This window comes from Mytilus trossulus, chromosome 11, assembly GCF_036588685.1.
Source record: "Mytilus trossulus isolate FHL-02 chromosome 11, PNRI_Mtr1.1.1.hap1, whole genome shotgun sequence".
Taxonomy (NCBI): domain Eukaryota; kingdom Metazoa; phylum Mollusca; class Bivalvia; order Mytilida; family Mytilidae; genus Mytilus; species Mytilus trossulus.
Window position 1 is genome coordinate 52,554,721 of NC_086383.1, and position 21,428 is coordinate 52,576,148.

Genomic DNA, 21,428 nt, shown 5'->3' on the forward strand with positions numbered 1-21,428 from the left:
TTACAATGACACTGATCAGGGGCGGATCCCACCATTTTTAAAAAGGGGGGTCCAACCATATTTCCCCATTCAAAAGCATTGATCGTAAAAATAAAAAAAGGGTGGTTCCAACCCCTAAAACACCCCCTCGCTAAAACTGGATCCGTAACTGCTGATAAATATAACAAAAAGAAGATTTGCTGTAACTGTGTTTTGTTATTGTCGGCTATTGATGGGCATTTGAAAAGTTCACATTATAATGAACAACAAACTTCATTTGGATGAGACGTGCCACAACTTCATGATAAGCTACCTAAAACTAAACCTGATACCCGACGGACAAATAAACTGAAACACAGAACAGAAAACATAAAGCACTCCTTCCCCCTTTTTTTCATCGTAGGTGGGAATTTAAATGAATGATACAACAATAATAAACTCTTCATTATTTGATTTAGCAAACAATCATAAGCTTTGATTTCTGCTTTTGAAAAAAGTAAAGTTGACACATCTGTTCTTGATACTTGACTGTTATGTAGTATTATTGAATTCTAATTTTATCGTCCATTAAAGGGAAAATTCACGATTTTTTACTTGTGGTTTAAATATGTTCATTATGATATAATATATATATTCACAAAGTTTTATCGCTATATGTGCAGTAATAAAGGAGAAATTCAATATTTAATGAAAAAATATTAACTACTTCCTGTAGGTCGTGACGTTTTCTCCTGGTTTTTGCATGCCGGGATTTAAAAAACAATCATTAAAAGTCTTGGTTTTTAATCATATTTTAACGTAATCGTAAGCGCGCCGATGACTTATGCTTTATCTAATAACCATCCGATAATAAGAAGATAAAACGCACATACGTTCAATTGTACATATTCATGTGATAAATTTTCTATGTTAAACGTATATATTCGAATTATTTTTGTAGACAACACAAAAAGTTATAAATTGATTTTTAATTAATGTATTTTCGGACTGATAAGGTGAACAAAGTAAAGTACAATAATCTGTATAAAGACAATATGTTGGTGTACTCTTATTGACCTTTTACTATCTCTGCTATGACTTGGTTGATACGATGTGTGTATTCACGGTTCTGTAGCAATACTCGTAGATGGCTTGTTGAAAGGTAAATTGTTATTTGCACTTCGGTATTTAACCACGCCTCTCGGGCACACCTTGCCAGGTGTGACTGTCTATTCGGATCAGTGAATTATAAGACAAGGGGAGCATCCAATACACATATTTTAAATATATATTCAAGTTGGTGACAAATAAAAATTGATCGCCGTGGAATTATTTAATTATGTTTGGTGCTATTATTTATTTGAATTCAAATAAGTTAATTTACTAAGAAATACACAATTTTTGGTTAAAGACGGGAAACTTAATTCATATGTCCGATTGAAATGATTTACACCTTTTGTCCTTGATTGATGTCTAATAAAAAGGAGAACTTAGAAATTATAAATAGCTTTTTGGCAAATAAATGAATGAGAACACTTAGATTTAGACTTTTTAAAAGCCACGTACAAATTAATAACTGGAACTCACTGAAGATAACTCTACCGAAGCGGAAGATAATATGAACGAATAAAGAAAAAATACTTTTGTACTTGAGAAGTCTTAAAACATTGACAGCAAATTTAAGGTCTTCTTGGAATTGAATCGAAAAATTACGAATAGATATTCTTTATCAAGTGTGAAAAACGTCAACCAAATTTAATCATAATCGGGGACGTCCTTATTAAAGTAGTCTTCGTCTCACAACGTATAATACTTAATAACTATTTGACCAAAGATGTTTAAAAACAAAAGACAACGAATTTAATGTCATCTTTCCCTATTTTTGAATGTAATTATAAGTCTGTTCAACTGGCAAGAATACCCCTAAAGCGGACAAATATCTGACAAGCAGTTTATTCTTTAAATTTGCTGTCATTGAATATCAAGAAAGAAAATAAATCCCGAAAATGATATGAAACTTTAATACTCAATAGCTTTCCTAGAAAATATTCACATCCCTCGGGGTTTATTAGTGTACGTCCAGTTGCATATGTCGGAACAGTTGTGGTGATGACAAATTTCTTTCTTTATTCGAGAACAATCTAATTGATATATAAATCTGTGATTTTACTATGTTCATAACTTCGATGAACCAAAGCAAGTTATAGATCGACCTGTATTTAAATCAAATTGGTCCTCTTCTTCTTCTTCTTCTTTTGGTATACAATAGTCTATCGAATTGGATGATTACATACTGTTGGTATACGTGGACTAGTCTATTTACAAAACTTTTACCCCAATTTGCACAAAATGTATGTTTCTTTCTTATGTTCAATGTATACATGTATATATTTTAAATTGCGCTGTAGTTCCGTAACTTTCTATTCGGGCGTATAAACGAATCGTCGACAAGTGCGCACATTTTTTTAATCAACATTTCTGGAATGATCCAACTATGTCCTTTACTATTGACAACGAGTAAATATTACATTGTCCCAGAGACATATAATACAATTATATGTCTCTGATTTTCTCCAAATTAACCCTTGGAAAAAATACGTCTATTTGAATATCTTCAATTTTTTTATTTATTTTTTTTTGGTATCATTTTTTTTTTTTATAAATAATATTCTTTACACCAGAAATTTTATTTATAAACAAGCGTATGAGTTAAGTAATGACTAGTACATTATATCACTTTCGGACACGCAAGACAGAGATGCATATTATACATGCACCTGATAGTTCAAAATGGAAAGTTATAAGTTATCGGCCGTGTACACTGGTCAATACCTACAGAAGTGAAACGATGCATGAACTTGCAGGCCCGACAGGAAATCGCTTGAATACCTGATCGTGTCACCTTACACCCCTCACAATACCTTTGGGAGTAATACTTAAGCCATGCGGGTGATTAGTGGAGCGAAGATCCTAATTTATTTGAATAAAGTATATTACTTTAAAGAATTATGAACGAATTAGATTTTCGAAAACAATTTTCACGGAACTCTTATTTATGATTTGAACTTTGACTTTTTAACTAATTTCAATATTAACAGTTTAAAAATAACAGACTATATGGTTATTAAAAATATAAGAACATTTTCCGAATCAAGTTAGTTAGTCAGATAAAACAACCGTACGATTGACAAGATATCGACACGTAATTACGACAACATCGGTTACTGTAGTTTTGTTTCTTTATGGTTTATAGACATATCGTGATTTTTATTTGGACAAGATAACAAAATGGCGGAACGCAAAGAACTGATACTCAAAATTTAAAATCGATGGTGATCTCTTATCTAGCGGAATAAAACTTTAATATTTATAAATTTGAGCATTTTTATACAGAATGGACATAATATGAATTTTTGATTTTTTGCGAAGTTTCCCTTTAATATATATACATTCTTATAACATTTCCGTCTAATGGTACTATCTCGTGATTTCAAGTGTTTTCTGTCACGTGGTCTTCATTCATATTTGAATCAAACAATTGTCAAAGTTCAAGTAGTTTCTACAATTGTTGTGATATTGTGAAAGTTCATTGTATGTACATAAATGTAAACATTTTTCCCCATCAGTTAAAATTTCCTGTTATCAGTTTAACATTGTTTGAAAAGGTGCAATATACATCTTGCATATAGACACCTGGCTATAGTCGAAGACATGTTCCACTGTAGATGTCTTTTAGCTATTGTCGAAGACATGTTCCACTGTAGATGTCTTTTAGCTATTGTCGAAGACATGTTCCACTGTAGATGTCATTTAGCTATTGTCGAAGATATGTTCCACTGTAGATGTCATTTAGCTATTGTCGAAGACATGTTCCACTGTAGATGTCTTAGTAATTTGTGTCGTTTGGTTGATGTTCATTTGGTATAAAAAGCCCACATTCTTATTATAATTTGTTGGCTCATCATTCAAGGAATCAGTCTCACACTAACAAGTCTGTTATGATGTATAGTTCCCTTGTAAATATCGAATGTTGTTCAGTTAATTTTAAGCAATTGTAATTTTTATGCATGAGCATGTCGAAAAACTAAACAATTTTTATAATAAAGAAATGTATGTTAAATGAAACTAAAACATTGTAGACCTTACAATATATATCTACATAAGATGCATAACAGAATAAGACTGATTCAAGACCCCCAATTCAGTATCACGAGTGCAACATCTTTAAATATACCGTAGCTGGAAACGCCTTATAATAAAACAAAAAAAGTTAATTATGTTGATATTAAGATGTAAATAGTTGGATATGTGTTATTATTGCCAAATTGAACGAGACAACTATCAACCAGGGACCAACGAATAAACAATGAACACAACAATGAACCAGGGACCAACGAATAAACAATGAGACAACTATCCACCTGGGACCAACGAATAAACAATGAACTCATATATCCACCAAGGACCAACGTATAAACAATGAACTCAACTAACCACCAAGGACCAACGAATAAACAATGAACATACGTATCAACCAGAGACCAACGAATAAAGAATGAGACAACTATCCAACAGGGACCAACGAATAAACAATGAGACAACTATCAACCAGAGACCAACGAATAAACAATGAGACAACTATCCACCAGGGACCAACGAATAAACAATGAGACAACTATCCAACAGGGACCAACGAATAAACAATGAGAAAACTATCAAACAGGGACCAACGAATAAACAATGAGACAACTATCAACCAGAGACCAACGAAAAAACAATGAGACAACTATCCACAAGGGACAAACGAATAAAAAATGAACTCAACTATCCACAAGAGACCAAAACTATCCACAAGGGACCAACGAATAAACAATGAGACAACTATCCACCAGGGAAATACAAATAAACAATGAAATTAACTATCTACCAGGGACCAAAAAATAAACAATGAAAACAACTACCCACCAGGGACCAACGAATAAACAATGAACACAACATTCCACCAGGGACCAACGAATAAACAAGGAACTTTCCACCAGTGACCAACGAATAAACAATGAACACAACATTCATCCAGGGACCAACGAATAAAGAAGGAACACAACTATCTACCAGGGACCAACGAATTAAAAATGAACACTACTATGCACCAGGGACCAACAATAAACAATGAACACAAATATGCACCAGGGACCAACGAATAAACAATTAGCACAACTCATACCGTTCAGTTGGCTATAGCAGGATCCGAGATGACAGTGAATGAAACAATGCAAAAGAACACACACACGGCCCGAACTATATTACAACAATTAACGAAAAAAAGCCTCACTTTGACTCTAGTAAACTGTTTATCCTTGGTTATTTCACCATGTCTTTTTAGTTTTTTTTTGGCAAACAATAGTCAACAATTTCTGGTCCGAAGTTCCGCAATGAATACGTCATGTGTACGTAGCTTATTGTGTTTATATCATTAGCGAAGATCCGTACGAAGTTGTTATTGTGGTATTAAAATCGATATCGTTTGATGAATCAGTACTAGCCCCTTTTTACGATAACTTTGAAGCAACGTTTTGAAGGGACAGAAGTCGGAAAACATTACTTATTCTACCAAACCATCTACCATCTATAGTGGCAGCTCAAATAGTTAGCACTTCATTTAAATTTTCTAAATTTGCAAAATATTACTAGTAGGTTTTTTTGTTAAATATGATTTTTTTGGTTTACCCTGAATGCGCCTGAAATATTTGCCCATGAACGTTTGACAAAAATGTTGACTGCTTTCCAAGTTTACTTAAGAAATTTTCATCGGAAGTAGAGCAGACCTAAAGTAAGTTTTTTAATGAATGCTGCAGACCTATTGACAAGTCTGCTCCAGACTTGTGGACAAGTCTACTATTGACCAGTCTCGATGACAGGTCTGCCAAAGACCTAAGGACAGGTCTGCTCCTAACAGACCTTATGACAGGTCTCCTTATGACAGATTGCCGTGTTTAAGACTTTTCATATCAGACTTGAGTTTTTTATTATATAAACAATAATTGTATTGTTCTTTGTAAAATTTCAGGACACATATAGATGCACTGTTATACCTTTGGTAATACTGGAAGGCGGATAAAAAGGTTATCCAACGAATCGGAAAAATAAGTTTATATGATGGGATATAACCACATTTGTTCACGTTGCTTCTCATTGTTCTCCAAGTTTTTCACAGACCTAGCAACCAACCAAGATCTTTGGGGTTTTCCGAGTTAACAGTGCGTCAGTACTTGTATTATTGTCTCGTTTTCACTACACATTTTCTCATCCTGTATCTATTACTAACCGAACTGATGTCTTTTTTAAAAGGCAATATAGCGTTTTCTAAGTACTGCTAAGAAGGATGAATATGATTAGTAATAAAAAAGCATGATCATTTATCCTCACTATGTCAAAGATATTTTTTTTCAATTCTAAGAAAAATAATTAAAAGGTTTTCAAACAGTGGGAAAATAGAAAGTTTTCAAAATGTAATATTTACAAAAGTTATTTTAGAAAGACTAAAGACAGGAAGGACCATTAAACGGATTTTTAAAGCTTATATCAATGAAATGAATATAATTATTATAACCATTTGTAAAATATACAATCACAATGCAAGATCGACCGGGAGATTTGATTGACAACAATGTATCATCACATGATTTTTTTCAATAAATTTCCCCTTTGAATGTGTAATTTATCAAAGCAACTGTTTATTACTTATAAGTATATATATCCAAATTATTGTACATACAGAAAAAGAGTGAATTCTTTTTCAACAGCCTCATCTATCGCGGAAGGCGGAAATCAAAATTTCAACTTTTACGCCTTATAGTTTTTATAAAAATTCTAAACCCTGTCAAACTTTTGTAAAGATAGTTTTTTAAATATCTAAATGTGTTCTACTTCAGTTAACAAGAAACAGATAATTCCTAGAAACACGGTCCATCTTCTCATTAGGACATGTATAAAGGCGGAAATCGAAATTGAAACTTATCTTTGACCTGTAATATTATTTTATATCTAAAACAAGTGTGGACACAGATCAGTGTGGATAATATGTTTGAATGTTTGACGGTGTTTTCTGATAATTTTTTTTTCTGTTTTCCACCCCATAGTCTTCAAGTAACAGCCATCCTCAATAAAAGACCAGTACCAAACACTTAAAATGTGTAGTGTTGGTTTTTTTTCAATATTTGTGTTTTATGTTCAAGATTGTCTTGGAGGAGACATTTTTTGTACACAATAACTGGATTACCAAATGATTCTGTTAAAATGAGTTCAACTACTTTGCTTTTGGATAAAAAAAAATTAGTAGATGAACACATAAGCTGCATTTCTACATTATATGTGATTTTGATATGCAAGATGGTTTATAAGAACCTGTATGTATTCTTCTCGTATAATAGTTCTAATTATGTCCATTGTGGTGGGCATTTCTTACTTGGAACACTGTAGTCAATAGTTATTAAAGGTACCAGGATTATAATTTAGTACGCCAGACGCGCGTTTTGTCTACACAAGACTCATCAGTGACGCTCATATCAAAATATTTATCAAGCCAAACAAGTACAAAGTTGAAGAGCATTGAGGATCCAAAATTCCAAAAAGTTAAAGTGAAAGATTCCCTTTACATGTTCAACATTGATTCTTAGAAGATGTGTAATAGTTCAAAGTGATGATAATACCTGGCATGCACATGGGGGTAGATGAGCAAGAAAGTACACTTCTGTTGTATCCCACATATATTTTTAATTCTTTCTTTGAAATTGTTAGATTCTCCATGGTCTGGTTGAAGTTAGGAAGGAAAGGAACGTTGTTGGACCTTTGTTTATACTGGAAGGTGGAACATGATAAAAGACAAATTTACCAGAATGAAATAATTTTAATTACATGGAATATATATCTAATTTATTTGTTTATGATTCTTAATTTCTCTAAATAGATTATGACATATAGTGTAAACTATAAAAAATATGAATAAGGTTTTGCAGAATTATTCTTGTTTCAAGGTTTTTGTGATGTGGATAGAAATATGAATGAAACTTGTGTGATGCAGTTTTGTTGTGGCCATGATATAAAAAAAAACCGTTCCTGTAATCCGTCAATTAACATCAACACAAATTAAGAAAAAACGAATGAATGATAAAAGTTGAACAATGATTGATAATTTAGGAACTGACTTCTATAATTCTAAAGGAAGAGACCGATTGCATTGAGCCGCAACTCCTCTAAACCATACAAAGTCGGAAATATTTGTGATTTCACGAATAAATGTAATGTTTTGTACTTCCTAAATTTGATTTTAAAACAATCTTTTTTCCACAGAAAATGCCAATTTTTGAGAAAATATCAAAATTCGGAGACCGTTATCGAAATGTGTACTATACGCTTTCGCGTATGCTCAGTCGACATACTTGCCCGCAGAATTTAACTTTATATATAAATAATATAGTACAATGGTGGTGATTAAAATTACACCATTCCAGGCCCTTTTGTTTTCCACATACTTAATATTACCAATATAATTAAAAAGTTGCGGGTCGAATCCAATACCGATTCCAATAGTATATTTCACAAAATTACCTGATCCCTGTTACATAATCTGTACATTCCGCCTCTGTCAGGCGCACAACCAAACGGTATATTCAGGATTAACTACAAACACGGGTAATAATCACACCTGAACTTCGTCATTATACAGGGAATAACTGTGCACCTTATACTCATAAGAAAATAGACATCATTGTATATAAAAGTAACAAAATTCAAATATATAAAAATACAAATTTCTGATAAAAAAAAGTTAGTGAAAAGCAAATAGGTGTTACTACATGCACAAATAAATACATCCTACGTGCCTCTCTCTTGAAATAAGAACAAACTTCTTTCTTTATTCTCAAGAAACCATATAAATAGGAATAGAGAAGACAATTGTGTACAATATTTACAAGAAGACAGAACAAACAAAACAGTTATAAGACAATATATGAGGTCCATTTTAGCCAGGAGCACATACACTTGTGTGAATAATCTTTATGAATTTACATAGTTTAATCAATTCTGATTTGTTTTTTGAAGACATAATCTGTTTGTATTTTACAATATTTGCATTTTTTAAATAATAATGTGACAGACAATATTTCCTGTGTTCTTCAAAGTATTTACATTCTAATATATAATGCATTTCATCACCAATATCTTTTTTGTTATTGAACGGGGTGGGAGCGATTCCCAGGGACTTCCCTTTTACCTCATTAAATTTGTTTTATCGTCCCATTCAAGAATATATATGGTTTAGGGGTGGGAATTTGGACCGTTAACAAGATAATAGCATATTCTAAAATTTAAGGGGATGGGGATGAACCCCCATGGATTCTCCCTTTATTTCATGTGATTTGCTTTATTGTCATTTGATCATTTCTGAAGACTGTGTGTGTTTATCTCTTAAAGTTTTCAAGTTTTTATTCATTTGAAAATTTTCAAAAATAAAATCCCATAGGGTTCTTTAGTAAACCCCTTCCTTCTTTTGGCCCCCCAAAATACCCCTAATAGACCCCAATGCACAAACGAACGATTGATAACTCATCTAGACATATTAGTCTAACATTTTATGACAATTGGTTTTGTAGACTCTTTTTTTTTTGGACTCTGTGTGGAGCGTACGGGCCTGAACGAAGAAGAATTGATAATACATGTATCGCGAAGAAACCTCATTTAATGTTTAAACTAGACAAAGAGAGAAATAAAAAAGAACCAGTTTTAATTTTGTTATGATCTCAATAGCTCTACATTTCTTCTCAAAATTACGAAATAAAAACCTAAATTAAAACAATGTATCCAACCCTTCTTCCCCTTCCATTTAATATACAGTTCAATTATTTATGGTTGAGGAGTTCCAAGCACTATGCAAGTAGACAGACGAAGAAATAAACCAAAATATATGGGGTCTTTCGAGTTAACAGTACGTCAGTGCTTTTATATTGTCTCGTTTTCACTAAATGTTTCTCTTCCTGTGTTCATCACTCATCGAGCTGAGGCCTTTTAGGCAACAAGGCGTTATTCTAACGTGCTGATCAGAAAGGTAAATATGATATCAATTTGAATGATAGCATGATAATTTTTCTTCAAAATGCTAAGAATTTTTTTTTCAACTTTTAAGAACCATGCTGAAAGGCCTTTTCCAACCGTGGGAAAATTAGAAGTTTAAAATTTTAATATTATCAAAAGTTTTTAAAGAAGGACTCACCATAGGAATGATCATAAAACGGATGTCTAAAGCAAATATTTAAATGAATTAAATATTATAATAATGTTTGAAAAACACAAAATCACAATGAAAACTGGAAGATTTCGTTGACAACAATATGTCAGGAAAAGAAAGAATTATTTTGCTGAAGCCTCTTTTATCGCAGAAGGCGGAAATCAAGCCCTAATCTTATAGCTCTGAATTTTTTTTTAAACCCTGTCAAAACTGAATAGTTACATGATTGTCAAAAGAATATTTTAGTTATTAAAATTCGTTTTACTTCAATTCACGACATATGAAAAAGATGTAATTCCCGGAGAAGCGGAAACCTCTCATCATACACGTAGTAACATGTAGAAATACGGAAATTTGTGAAATTGAAACTTAAACTTTGAACTGTGTTATCGTTTTACATCATTAAAACGGAAATATATGTATCAAAAATATATCAATTTTGAGAAAAATCTATGCAGTGGTAATTGGCGATTTAATTATTTTAAGGGGGCTCGCGGGGGTAAATCAAAATTTTTATTTAAAATATAGGATTTCTCTATATTTTTCTATTAACGAACTTTATCTTATACTTAATAGAAAAATGAAATAAAAAAAATGGGGTCACCGTTCATTTACGCTCAAAATCTGCTTTCGAAAGAAGCATACATTTTTGTTACTGTCCTGTTTTTCTGTTGAACTAAAAGGAGAAATATCGGTAATATCGAAATAAAAAAAGAACTAAATTACAGAAATCGCTTAAATTTTACAATTAGTTAGTTTATGTACATGTACAGCTTATTCGAAAACAACAATAAAAGATATAGGTCACCGATGAGTTAAAAAAGATATTTCAATTTTAATGCCAAAAAATGGCATTTTTGCACCAAAGGGAGATAATTTGGAGCTTTTTAAATGGTATCAACATTTTAAAAGTCACCTGGGGCTAACACGAATTGATTTTTTGGAATAATTTTTGGATCATATGATAAAGTAACAACTACTTAAGGTAATAAATAAAATTTGTAAAGAAAAATTAAAGTTTATTTTTTTTCGGAAAATCTTGTACCCGCGAGCCTCCTTAAGACAAATTTAAGTACGTTTTCGTCTATTTAATGTGGTTTCTATGCAAATGTGCATCTTTTTAAAAGGATAACGTTCGTAATGTTTCAGAAAATTAAACAGATAAATGCTTTACTTTTTTTTCCATATTTAGTTGAAGTTCAACGAGCCAACGTTGCATGCACAATTTTACCAACAGCACAAGGATAATAGTTACGCTGAACGGTGCCCACTGGTCACCTGAACAGAAACGGTTAAAATTGAGTCTATACGCGACAAAAAATAGTACATGATTTCCGGTTTAAAGTGAAAGTACGTTACTAAGGGGATACAAAGTTTATAATTGCTGCTATGTAATACGGATTTTAGCTTAATGCAAAGTTACGGAATTACCATATTTCAAAGGATACTGTTGAGAGACTTACAGAAAGTAAAGATAATACACAAATAATCAATTATCATAATGATTCACTCAAACGAAACAATTAAAAATGAATAGAAGAGTCACCCTTTACTCTATTAATATCTTAAAGCGAGTGACATGGCTTATTTTTTTTAGAAAAAAAAATAACCTAATGGCCTATATTGCACTCTCATGACATATAACTAAAAGATGGTATGCCTCGCACTCAGGCTACTTTAAACTGCCATTGGTTACCTCTGGTCACCCTACACAGAAACTAATTGTGCTTACAGTTACACTGGTCATTTGATACAAATACATAGTTACTTTATTAACCTTACTCCCTTTGCAGATAAAATTATAGTGGTTCTTCCAATTACCTGACACAAATATAGATATTGAATGCCCCCCTACACAGATATTGAATTTCGTTACATCTTGTCACCTTTTACATAATTAATTGTGGTGACCACCTCTGGTCACCCTACACATATATTGAATTTGGTAACCTCTGGTCACCCTTCACTTATATTGAATTTACCTACAAATTATAAGATACTGAATTAGGTAACCATTGGTCAACCTCGCCACCCTAAACATATATTGAATTTTGTTACATCCTGTCATGTTTTAGATAATTATATGTGGTGACTTCTGGTCACCCTACACATATATTGAATTTGGTTAACTGTGGTCACCCAACACATGTATTGAATTCGCTTAAAAATTATAAGATATTGAATTTGGTTACCTCTGGTCACCCCGGCAACCTTTCACAGATATTGAATTTCGTTACATCTTGTCACCTTTTTTATTATTAATTGTGATGACCTCTGGTCACCCCACACATATATTGAATTTGGTAACCTCTGATCATCCTTTACATATATTAATTTACCTACAAATAATAAGATACTGAATTGATAACCTCTGGTCACCCTTCACATATATTGAATTTATCGACAAATTATAAGATAAAATTTAGATGGGAAATGGGGAATGTGTCAAAGAGACAACAACCCGACCACATAAAAAAACAAAAGGAGAAGGTCACCAACAGGTCTTCAATGTAGCGAGAAATTCCCGCACCCGGAGGCGTCCTTCAGCTGGCCCCTAAACAAATATATACTAGTTCAGTGATAATGAACGCCCTACTAAATTTCCAAATTGTACACAAGGAACTAAAATTAAAATAATACAAGACTAACAAAGGCCAGAGGCTCCTGACTTGGGACAGGCGCAAAAATGCGGCGGGGTTAAACATGTTTGTGAGATCTCAACCCTCCCCCTATACCTCTAACCAATGTACAAAAGTAAACGCATAACAATACGCACATTAAAATTCAGTTCAAGAGAAGTCCGAGTCAAATGTCAGAAGATATAACCAAAGAAAATAAACCAAATGACAATAATACATAAATAACAACATACTTCTAGCAGTTAACTGACATGCCAGCTCCAGACTTCAATTAAACTGACTGAAAGATTATGATGTCATCATATGAACATCAGGCACAATTCTTCCCGTTAGGGGTTTAGTATCATACCATCATAACATGTATGATACTGAATTTGGTAACCACTGGTCAACCTTGCCACCCTAAACAGATATTGAATTTTGTTTCATCCTGTCACGTTCTACATAATGAACTCTGGTGACATATATTGAATATGGAAACCTCTGGTCACCCTACACAGATTTTTGAATAAGTTATAAACTTGCCATCCTTCACAGATAATGATCACGGTTATAAATATCTAGACACCTTTCACATACTAAAGTACTTTTAATTGAGTTACTTTCGGTAAAAAAACCGTATAAACTGGCTTTTACTACCGTGTGTCACCCTAAATAGGTCTTGATTTTGGTAATCTCTGGTCCTCCTACTTAGACAAAAACAATAAAAACCAAGGAGTAAACAGATATACCAGAAGACATTTACAACATTAAAAAAGTAAGGAACAGCAGGAATCTTCTTAATCATGTGAATTATGTTAGATGCCTTGAACGCTCCCATCGTGTGAGTTCTTTCGTAAGTCCCGTAATAACGAAAGTGTACTGATGACTGTGGAGTTTTTATATAATTAATTATACATGTTTTACTAAAATATTAAATTTGGTGACCTTTGGTCACCTTATACATATATGAATTTTAAATACCTCAAGTGACCATACACATATATTGAATGGGGTTACAGTACCTCTGGTCACCCTTCACATATTTTGAATGTGATAACCTCTTTTCATACACAAATATAAAATTTGGTTACCTCTAGTCACCGTGCATCAATATTGAATTTGGTTACGTATATTTAGCCTACTTATATTTAATTTCGTAAACTTCGGTCACCCAACTCATATATTGAACGTTGTAACCTCTGATCAACCTTCACACACATTGGAAAAGGTAACCTCTGGTAAACCATTACAGATATCGAATGTGATTACCTCTGGTCATCCTTTACATATATTGACTATGGTCACCCTACAAAGATATTGAACATGGTGACCTCTGGTCACCCAACCAACATTTTGAATATGGTTACCTCTGGTCACCCTACACAGATATTGAATGAGGTTACCTCTGGTCACCTTAAAAAGATATGGCATATGTTTATCTTTGGTCTCCTAAAAAGATATTGAATGTGGTTACCTCTGGTCACCCTACACATATATTGACAATGGTTACCGCTGGTCACCCTACACATATTTTGAAAATGGTTACCTCTTGTTACCCACACATATATTGGCTATGGTTACCTCTCGTCATCCTTCAACGATATTGAAAATGGTTACCTTTGGTCAACCTTCAATAAATTGGCTTATGTTACCCTTGATTACAATTTACAAAAAATGAATTTGTTTAGCATCGGTCATCTCGATTCACACTTTTTGCGCTACTTTTATAATAAATATATTTATCTAGTAACTTCTGGTCGCTGTACAGATATATTTAATTATGTTGCCGTTGTCAACAAATATATATAGCAATTGGCTTTTTTGGAATATGGTTACCTTGGATCACCATACACAGATAAAAAATAATTGCTTTAGACACCATGCATAAATATTGAATTTAGGTACCTTTATTTACCCTACTTAGATGTTCAATTTGGTAATCTCTGGTCCCACTACCAAGATGTTGAATGTGGTTAGCTCTTGTCACCCTACAAAGATATTGAATATTGTTACCTCTGGTCACCCTACACATATATTGACTATGATGTCCTCTGGCCACCCTACCAAAATTGTGAATATGGTTACCTCTGGTCACCCTACACAGATATTGAATAAGGCTACCTCGTGTCACCTTACAAAGATATTGAATATGATTACCTCTGGTCACCCTAAACAGATATTGACTATGGTTACCTCTGGTCGCCCTACATATATTTTAAACATGGTAACCTCTGGTCACCCACACAGAAATTGGCTTTGGTTACCTCTGGTCATCCTACATATATATTGAAAATGGTTACTTTTGTTCACCCTACAATAAATTGGCTTATGTTACTTATGGTTACAATTCATAAATAATGAATATCTTTGGTCAACTTAAAAGATATTGAATGTGGTTACCTCTGGTCACCCTACACAGATATTAGCTATGTTTGTATGTTTCCCTCCGGTCCCCTTACACAGATTTCGAATTTGGTAACCCTTTCATATTATTGAATGAGATTACCTCCGGGCATCGTATACATATATTAATTTAAGTTACCTCTGGTCACCCTTTACAGATTTGGAATGGGGTTACCTTTGGTCAACATACACAGATATTAATTTTAGTAACCTCCGGTCACCGTTTAAAAATATTTGCTTTGGTAACCTCTGGTCACAATGCATGATTAATCAACCTTTATTGGAATATAATGATCATGGTATTTGGAAAATGTATGTTTTATATATTTCATGTTAATCTAGTTGTTTGCATTTTCTATTGTGTATTTTATTCTAAACTCTTAGTATGTAATAAAGATGCCAAGAAGACGATTGCCTTTGTAGCCATTATAGATCCAATGTTCGTAAAATCTGAACAATTGAATTCCCCTCAAACACTTACTTAGTTTTTTCAATGTCACCCTTTTTTGGGGCAGATATCACTTTCATTTTTCGGCATACAGCCTTTTTGGTTGATTCTTTATCGACACGAGTCTCGGTTAAAGTATTTAACATGTTTAACTTGATAGTCAACTTCACCTGAAAATGAAGTGAAATACAGTTGTGATCTTTTCTTGCAGTCAAGCTAAAACAATACATGTAATAAGACATATTAAGCATCGTTATGAATATTCTTACAACTTAAAAAAATGTTTTACAGATTGGCAAAGCGACATGTATATGATTCACAGTAGACATATGATTTCTAATGATACAGTAATATACCAAGGGATCCTAAAATCAAGCATGAAAAATATTATGGGCACCGCATAATGAGCTGGATTTGCTAACCATTCTAGGTAACATGAGACCACCCTGGTTTTTGGTGGGGTTTATGTTCCTCAGTTTAATTTTTCTATTTTGAATTATAATGATTGCAATTTGAATTTCAATCTTTTTTTTTTTGGCCCAGCTTTGTCAGTTTGTTCTCCAAATTTCAGTTTGATTGTTCCTTTCGACCCATTCACCATTCCTTACCTACTACTCTATAAATGATTTAAAAAAAACACGAGATCACCAATTTATGTATTTTAAACAACTTACACTGTTTTCTTTGAGAATCAAGTGTATTCACTAATATACAATAAAGTTTAGTCTTGCTGAACCAGTAATGTATATCAAACCTGTTCTTGTTCTTTTTTCTTGCTCTTCGATTGTCTTACATTTCCTACAAATGATAAATGACCAGAGGTAACCAAATCTTAAATCAGCATAACGTGACCAGAGGTAACCAAATCCAATATGAACATAATGTGGTCAGAGGTCACCAAATCTAATAACATAAGGTAACCAGATGTCACCAAATCCAATATACGAATTTGGTGACCAGAAGTTACCCCATTCTGGCATGTTAAGGCCACCACAGGTTAACAAATCCCATTTCTGATTTAGATGTAATCAAATTAAATATTTATGTAAGGTAATCAAGAAACAAACAATGATTTGTTATATCAAGCCTAAGTGGCCATTTTACCAGAAACGATTGCAAGATTTAAGTTCAAAAAGAATTATATTTGCAGCATTATATAAGCATAGTGCATTTTTCCATCATATTAAAGGTTTGTCACCATAAATTAAATGCATGCATACCGCTCTCATCTACATTTTCTGAGGACTTCTGAAAAAAGAAGATAAATATATAATAAATGTATTAGTAAATTCAATTTTATTTATCCGGAAGTATCTTATGAGGATCAGTATTATTTTACTTAATTATCAACTGTCAATGATCTTGACAATGTTTGCAAGGTCAAGGATTTTCCTAAGATTTGTTTGCAGATGATCATGAAAGATAATGTTCATTGTGTAAAGTTGTTTAGGCATATCAAACTTAATGTAATAATATTATATATTCTTGTTGAACCCAAAATGTATATTAAACCTGGTCTTCTTCTTTTTTCTCTTTCTTTGATTGTCTCAAACTTTCTTCAAATGATATAAAAAACATCAACTAGTTGTATGCAAATGTTAATTACCAGAGATAACCAACTCTGAAATCTGCATAAGGTGACCAGAGGTAACCCTAATCCAATATTAACATAAGGTGACCAGAGTAACCTTCATCCAATATTAACATAAGGTGACCAGAGGTAACCTAATCCAATATTAACATAAGGTGACAAGAGGTTAACAAATCTAACATTAACATAAGGTGACCAGACGTAACCAAATCCAATAATAACATTAGGTGACCAGAGGTAAACAAATCTAATATAAGCATAAGGTAACCAGAGGTAACCAAATCCAATATAAACATAAGGTGACCAGAGGTAACCAAATTCAATATTAACATAAGGTGACAAGAGATAACCAAATCCAATATAAACATAAGGTGACCAGAAATAACCAAATTTAATATAAACATAAGATGACCAGAGGTAACCAATCCAATATAAATATTAGGTGACCAGAAATAACCAAATCTAACATAAACATAAGGTAACCTGAGGTAACCAATTCAATATAAACATAAGCTGAACAGAGATAACCAATTCCAATATAAACATAAGGTGACCAGAGATAACCAAATCCAATGTAAACATAAGGAGACCAGAGATAACCAAATCCAATATTAACATAAGGTGACCATAAGTCGTCACCAAATCTAATATAAACATAAGGTGACCAGAGGTAACCAAATCCAATATTAACATAAGGTGACCAGAGGTGACCAGAGGTGACCAGAGGTCACCTTATCTAATAGTAACATAAGGTGACCAGAGATAAGCAAATCCAATATTAACATAAGTTGACCAAAGGTAACCAAATCTAATATAGACATAAGGTGACCAGAGGTAACCAAATCCAATATAAACAAGAAGGTGCCCAGAGGTAACCACATCTAATATAGACATAAGGTGACCAGAGGTAACCAAATCCAATATCAACATAAGGTGACAAAAGATAACAAAATCCAAAATAAACATAAAGTGACCAGAAATAACTAAATCTAATATAAACATAAGGAGAACAGAGGTAACCAATCCAATATAAACATAAGGTGACCAGAAGTAACCAAATCTAATATTAACATAAGGTGACCAGAGGTCACAAAAAATCCAATATATGATTAGGGTGACCAGAAGTTACTAGCATGCTAAGGCCACTAGAGGTTATCAATTTCCATTTCTGGTTAAGATGACCACATGTAATTGAATTAAATATTTTTGTAAGGTAATCAATAAACAAAAAATGAATTGTTCAATCAAACCTAAGTGGCCATTTTACCAGAAGTAATTGCAATTCTTAAGTTCAAAAAGAATAATAGTTGCAGCATTATATAAACATTGTGTATGTTTCCATCATATTAAAAGTTTAATACAATAAATTAAATGCATACATACCACTTTTATCTACATTTTCTATCTGATGAGGATAGTAATATATAGATATAGATATATCAAACTTAATGTAATAATATTCTATATTTGTTGAACCCATACTGTATATCAAACCTGTTCTTCTTCTTTTCTCTCTTTCTTTGATTGTCTCAAACTTTCTTCAAATGAGATGAAAAACATCAACTAGTTGTATGTAAATGTTAATTACCAGAGATAACCAAATCTGAAATCTGCATAAGGTGACCATAGGTAACCAAATCCAATATTAACATATGGTGACCTCTGTCACCAAATCCAATATTTACATAATGTGACCAGAGGTCACCTAATCCAATATGAATAAGGTGACCAGAAGTTATCCCATTCTAGCATATTGAGGCCAACAGAGGTTATCAAATCCCATTTCTGGTTAAGATTACCACAATTAAATGTGTGTGTAAGGTAATCATGAAACAAAAAATGATTTGTTCAATCATGCCTAAGTAGCCATTTAACCAGAAACAATTGCAAATTTTCAGTTCAAAAAGATTAATAGTTGCAGCTTTGTATAAACATAGTGTATGTTGCCATCATATTAAATGTTTGATACAATAAATTAAATGCATACATACCACTCTTATCTATATTTTCCGGTCTACGGTAAATTGCTAAATGGAAAGAAGAATTGTCTATTTTTAGTTTTCTATTTTTAGAACTACAATATCACTACATAGAAGAGTACTATTTATAGGGTGACCAGCGGGCACCGTTCAGCGTATCTATTATCCTTGTGCTTACCAACATCTGTGACATAGCTCATTTACTTTAACTTGACCTTAATGTATTTTCTGTTTATGAAAACTGCATGTCGAAAGAGTATTACATATTAGTAATTGAATTGTATAATATAGTTTTTTTCAAAGTCATTTCTGAAATTGCAACGAAAATAATATCGTAATGGATAACTCATGTGCTCGATTTTTGACTTGAGTAAAACGGTTCCTCAGTATGGTGTCATACCGCTGATTCATTCAATTATAATTTAGAACATGTGAATAAAATTCAGAAAGGAAATTGGGAGTGTGTCAGAGCGACAACAACCCGACCATAGAGAAGACAACAGCAGAAGGCCACCAATGGGTCTTCAATGTAGCGAGAAAACCTACTCTGACAAATAAATGAAACATCACTTAATGAGAAGTTTTGAGGCCAAATTGACCTTTTCATAAATTTGAATTACAACTTTAGGGTAAAGATCGATGCTGCTTAGTTAGCTTATGTGTAGTGAAGGTTGTTAGCAATAGGCGACTTCCGGAATGCCAATAAACTAAATTACCTTAAATATGTGAAAAGTTTTTTTATTACATTTTGTTCATATGCAAATGTTTTTAAAAAAATTCTTTAAATCTTACTTTTACCCATGATTACAAACCAGATAGTCTAAAATTCGCAGTAATTGTACTCTAATGTACTGATTATTACTCGATCATTCTGAATAAGTTTAAATTTTACTGGAAATTAATTTGACCCCAATCTTAACCATACTTGTATGTATTGATTTGTACTCGACCAAAATCTAGACAATACTTAAAAGTCTGAACTAATACTCGATCAGTCCGAAACATTTGTAACTTTAAGACCCTTTACAGCTTAATATGTGGTGAAGAGTTTTGCTCATTGCTGAAGATCTTATATTGACCTATAATTGCTAACTCCTTCGCCTACTTATATAAGTATCGCATGCAACGATTTAACCAAATGTCAGGCTTTTCTTAAACTTTTCTATGTGATCTCAAATCTGCAAGGCAAATAATATGTAAATAACGGTTAGGCAAAATTTTTCATTTTTCTGTTAGAAAACACATACGAAGGATCATAAAACGGATTTCTAAAGCTAAACCTTCTTATTAATGATGCATATCGTTTCTCGATACAAAAATGTACGTGATTGTCAAAGATATATCTCTCCCATCAAAGACAACTCTCCATCAGAGACAACTCTCCATCAGTGACAACTCTCAATCAGAGACAACTTTACATCAAAGACAACTCTCCATCAGAGACAACTCTCCATCAGAGACAACTCTCAATCAGAGACAACTCTCCATCAGTGACAACTCTCAATCAGTGACAACTCTCAATCAGAGACAACTTTACATCAAAGACAACTCTCCATCCGAGACAACTCTCAATCAGAGACAACTCTACATCAAAGACAACTCTCCATCAGAGACAACTCTCCATCAGTGGCAACTCTCCATCAGTGACAACTCTCCATCAGTGGCAACTCTCCATCAGTGACAACTCTCCATCAGTGACAACTCTCAATCAGAGACAACTCTCCATCAGAGACAACTCTCCATCAGTGACAATTCTCCATCAGTGACAACTCTCCACCAGAGACAATTCTCCATCAGTGACAACTCTGCATCAGAGACAACTCTCCATCAGAGAAAACTCTCCATCAGTGACAACTCTCAATCAAAGAAAATTCTCCATCAGTGACAACTCTGCATCAGAGACAACTCTGCATCAGAGACAACTCTCCATCAGAGACAACTCTCCATCAGAGACAACTATCCATCAGTGACAACTCTCAATCAAAGACAATTCTCCATCAGTGACAACTCTGCATCAGAGACAACTCTCCAACAGTGACAACTATCAATCACAGACAACTCTCCATCCGAGACAACTCTCCATCAGTGACAATTCTCCATCAGAGACAACTCTCCATCAGAGACAACTCTCCATCAGTGACAA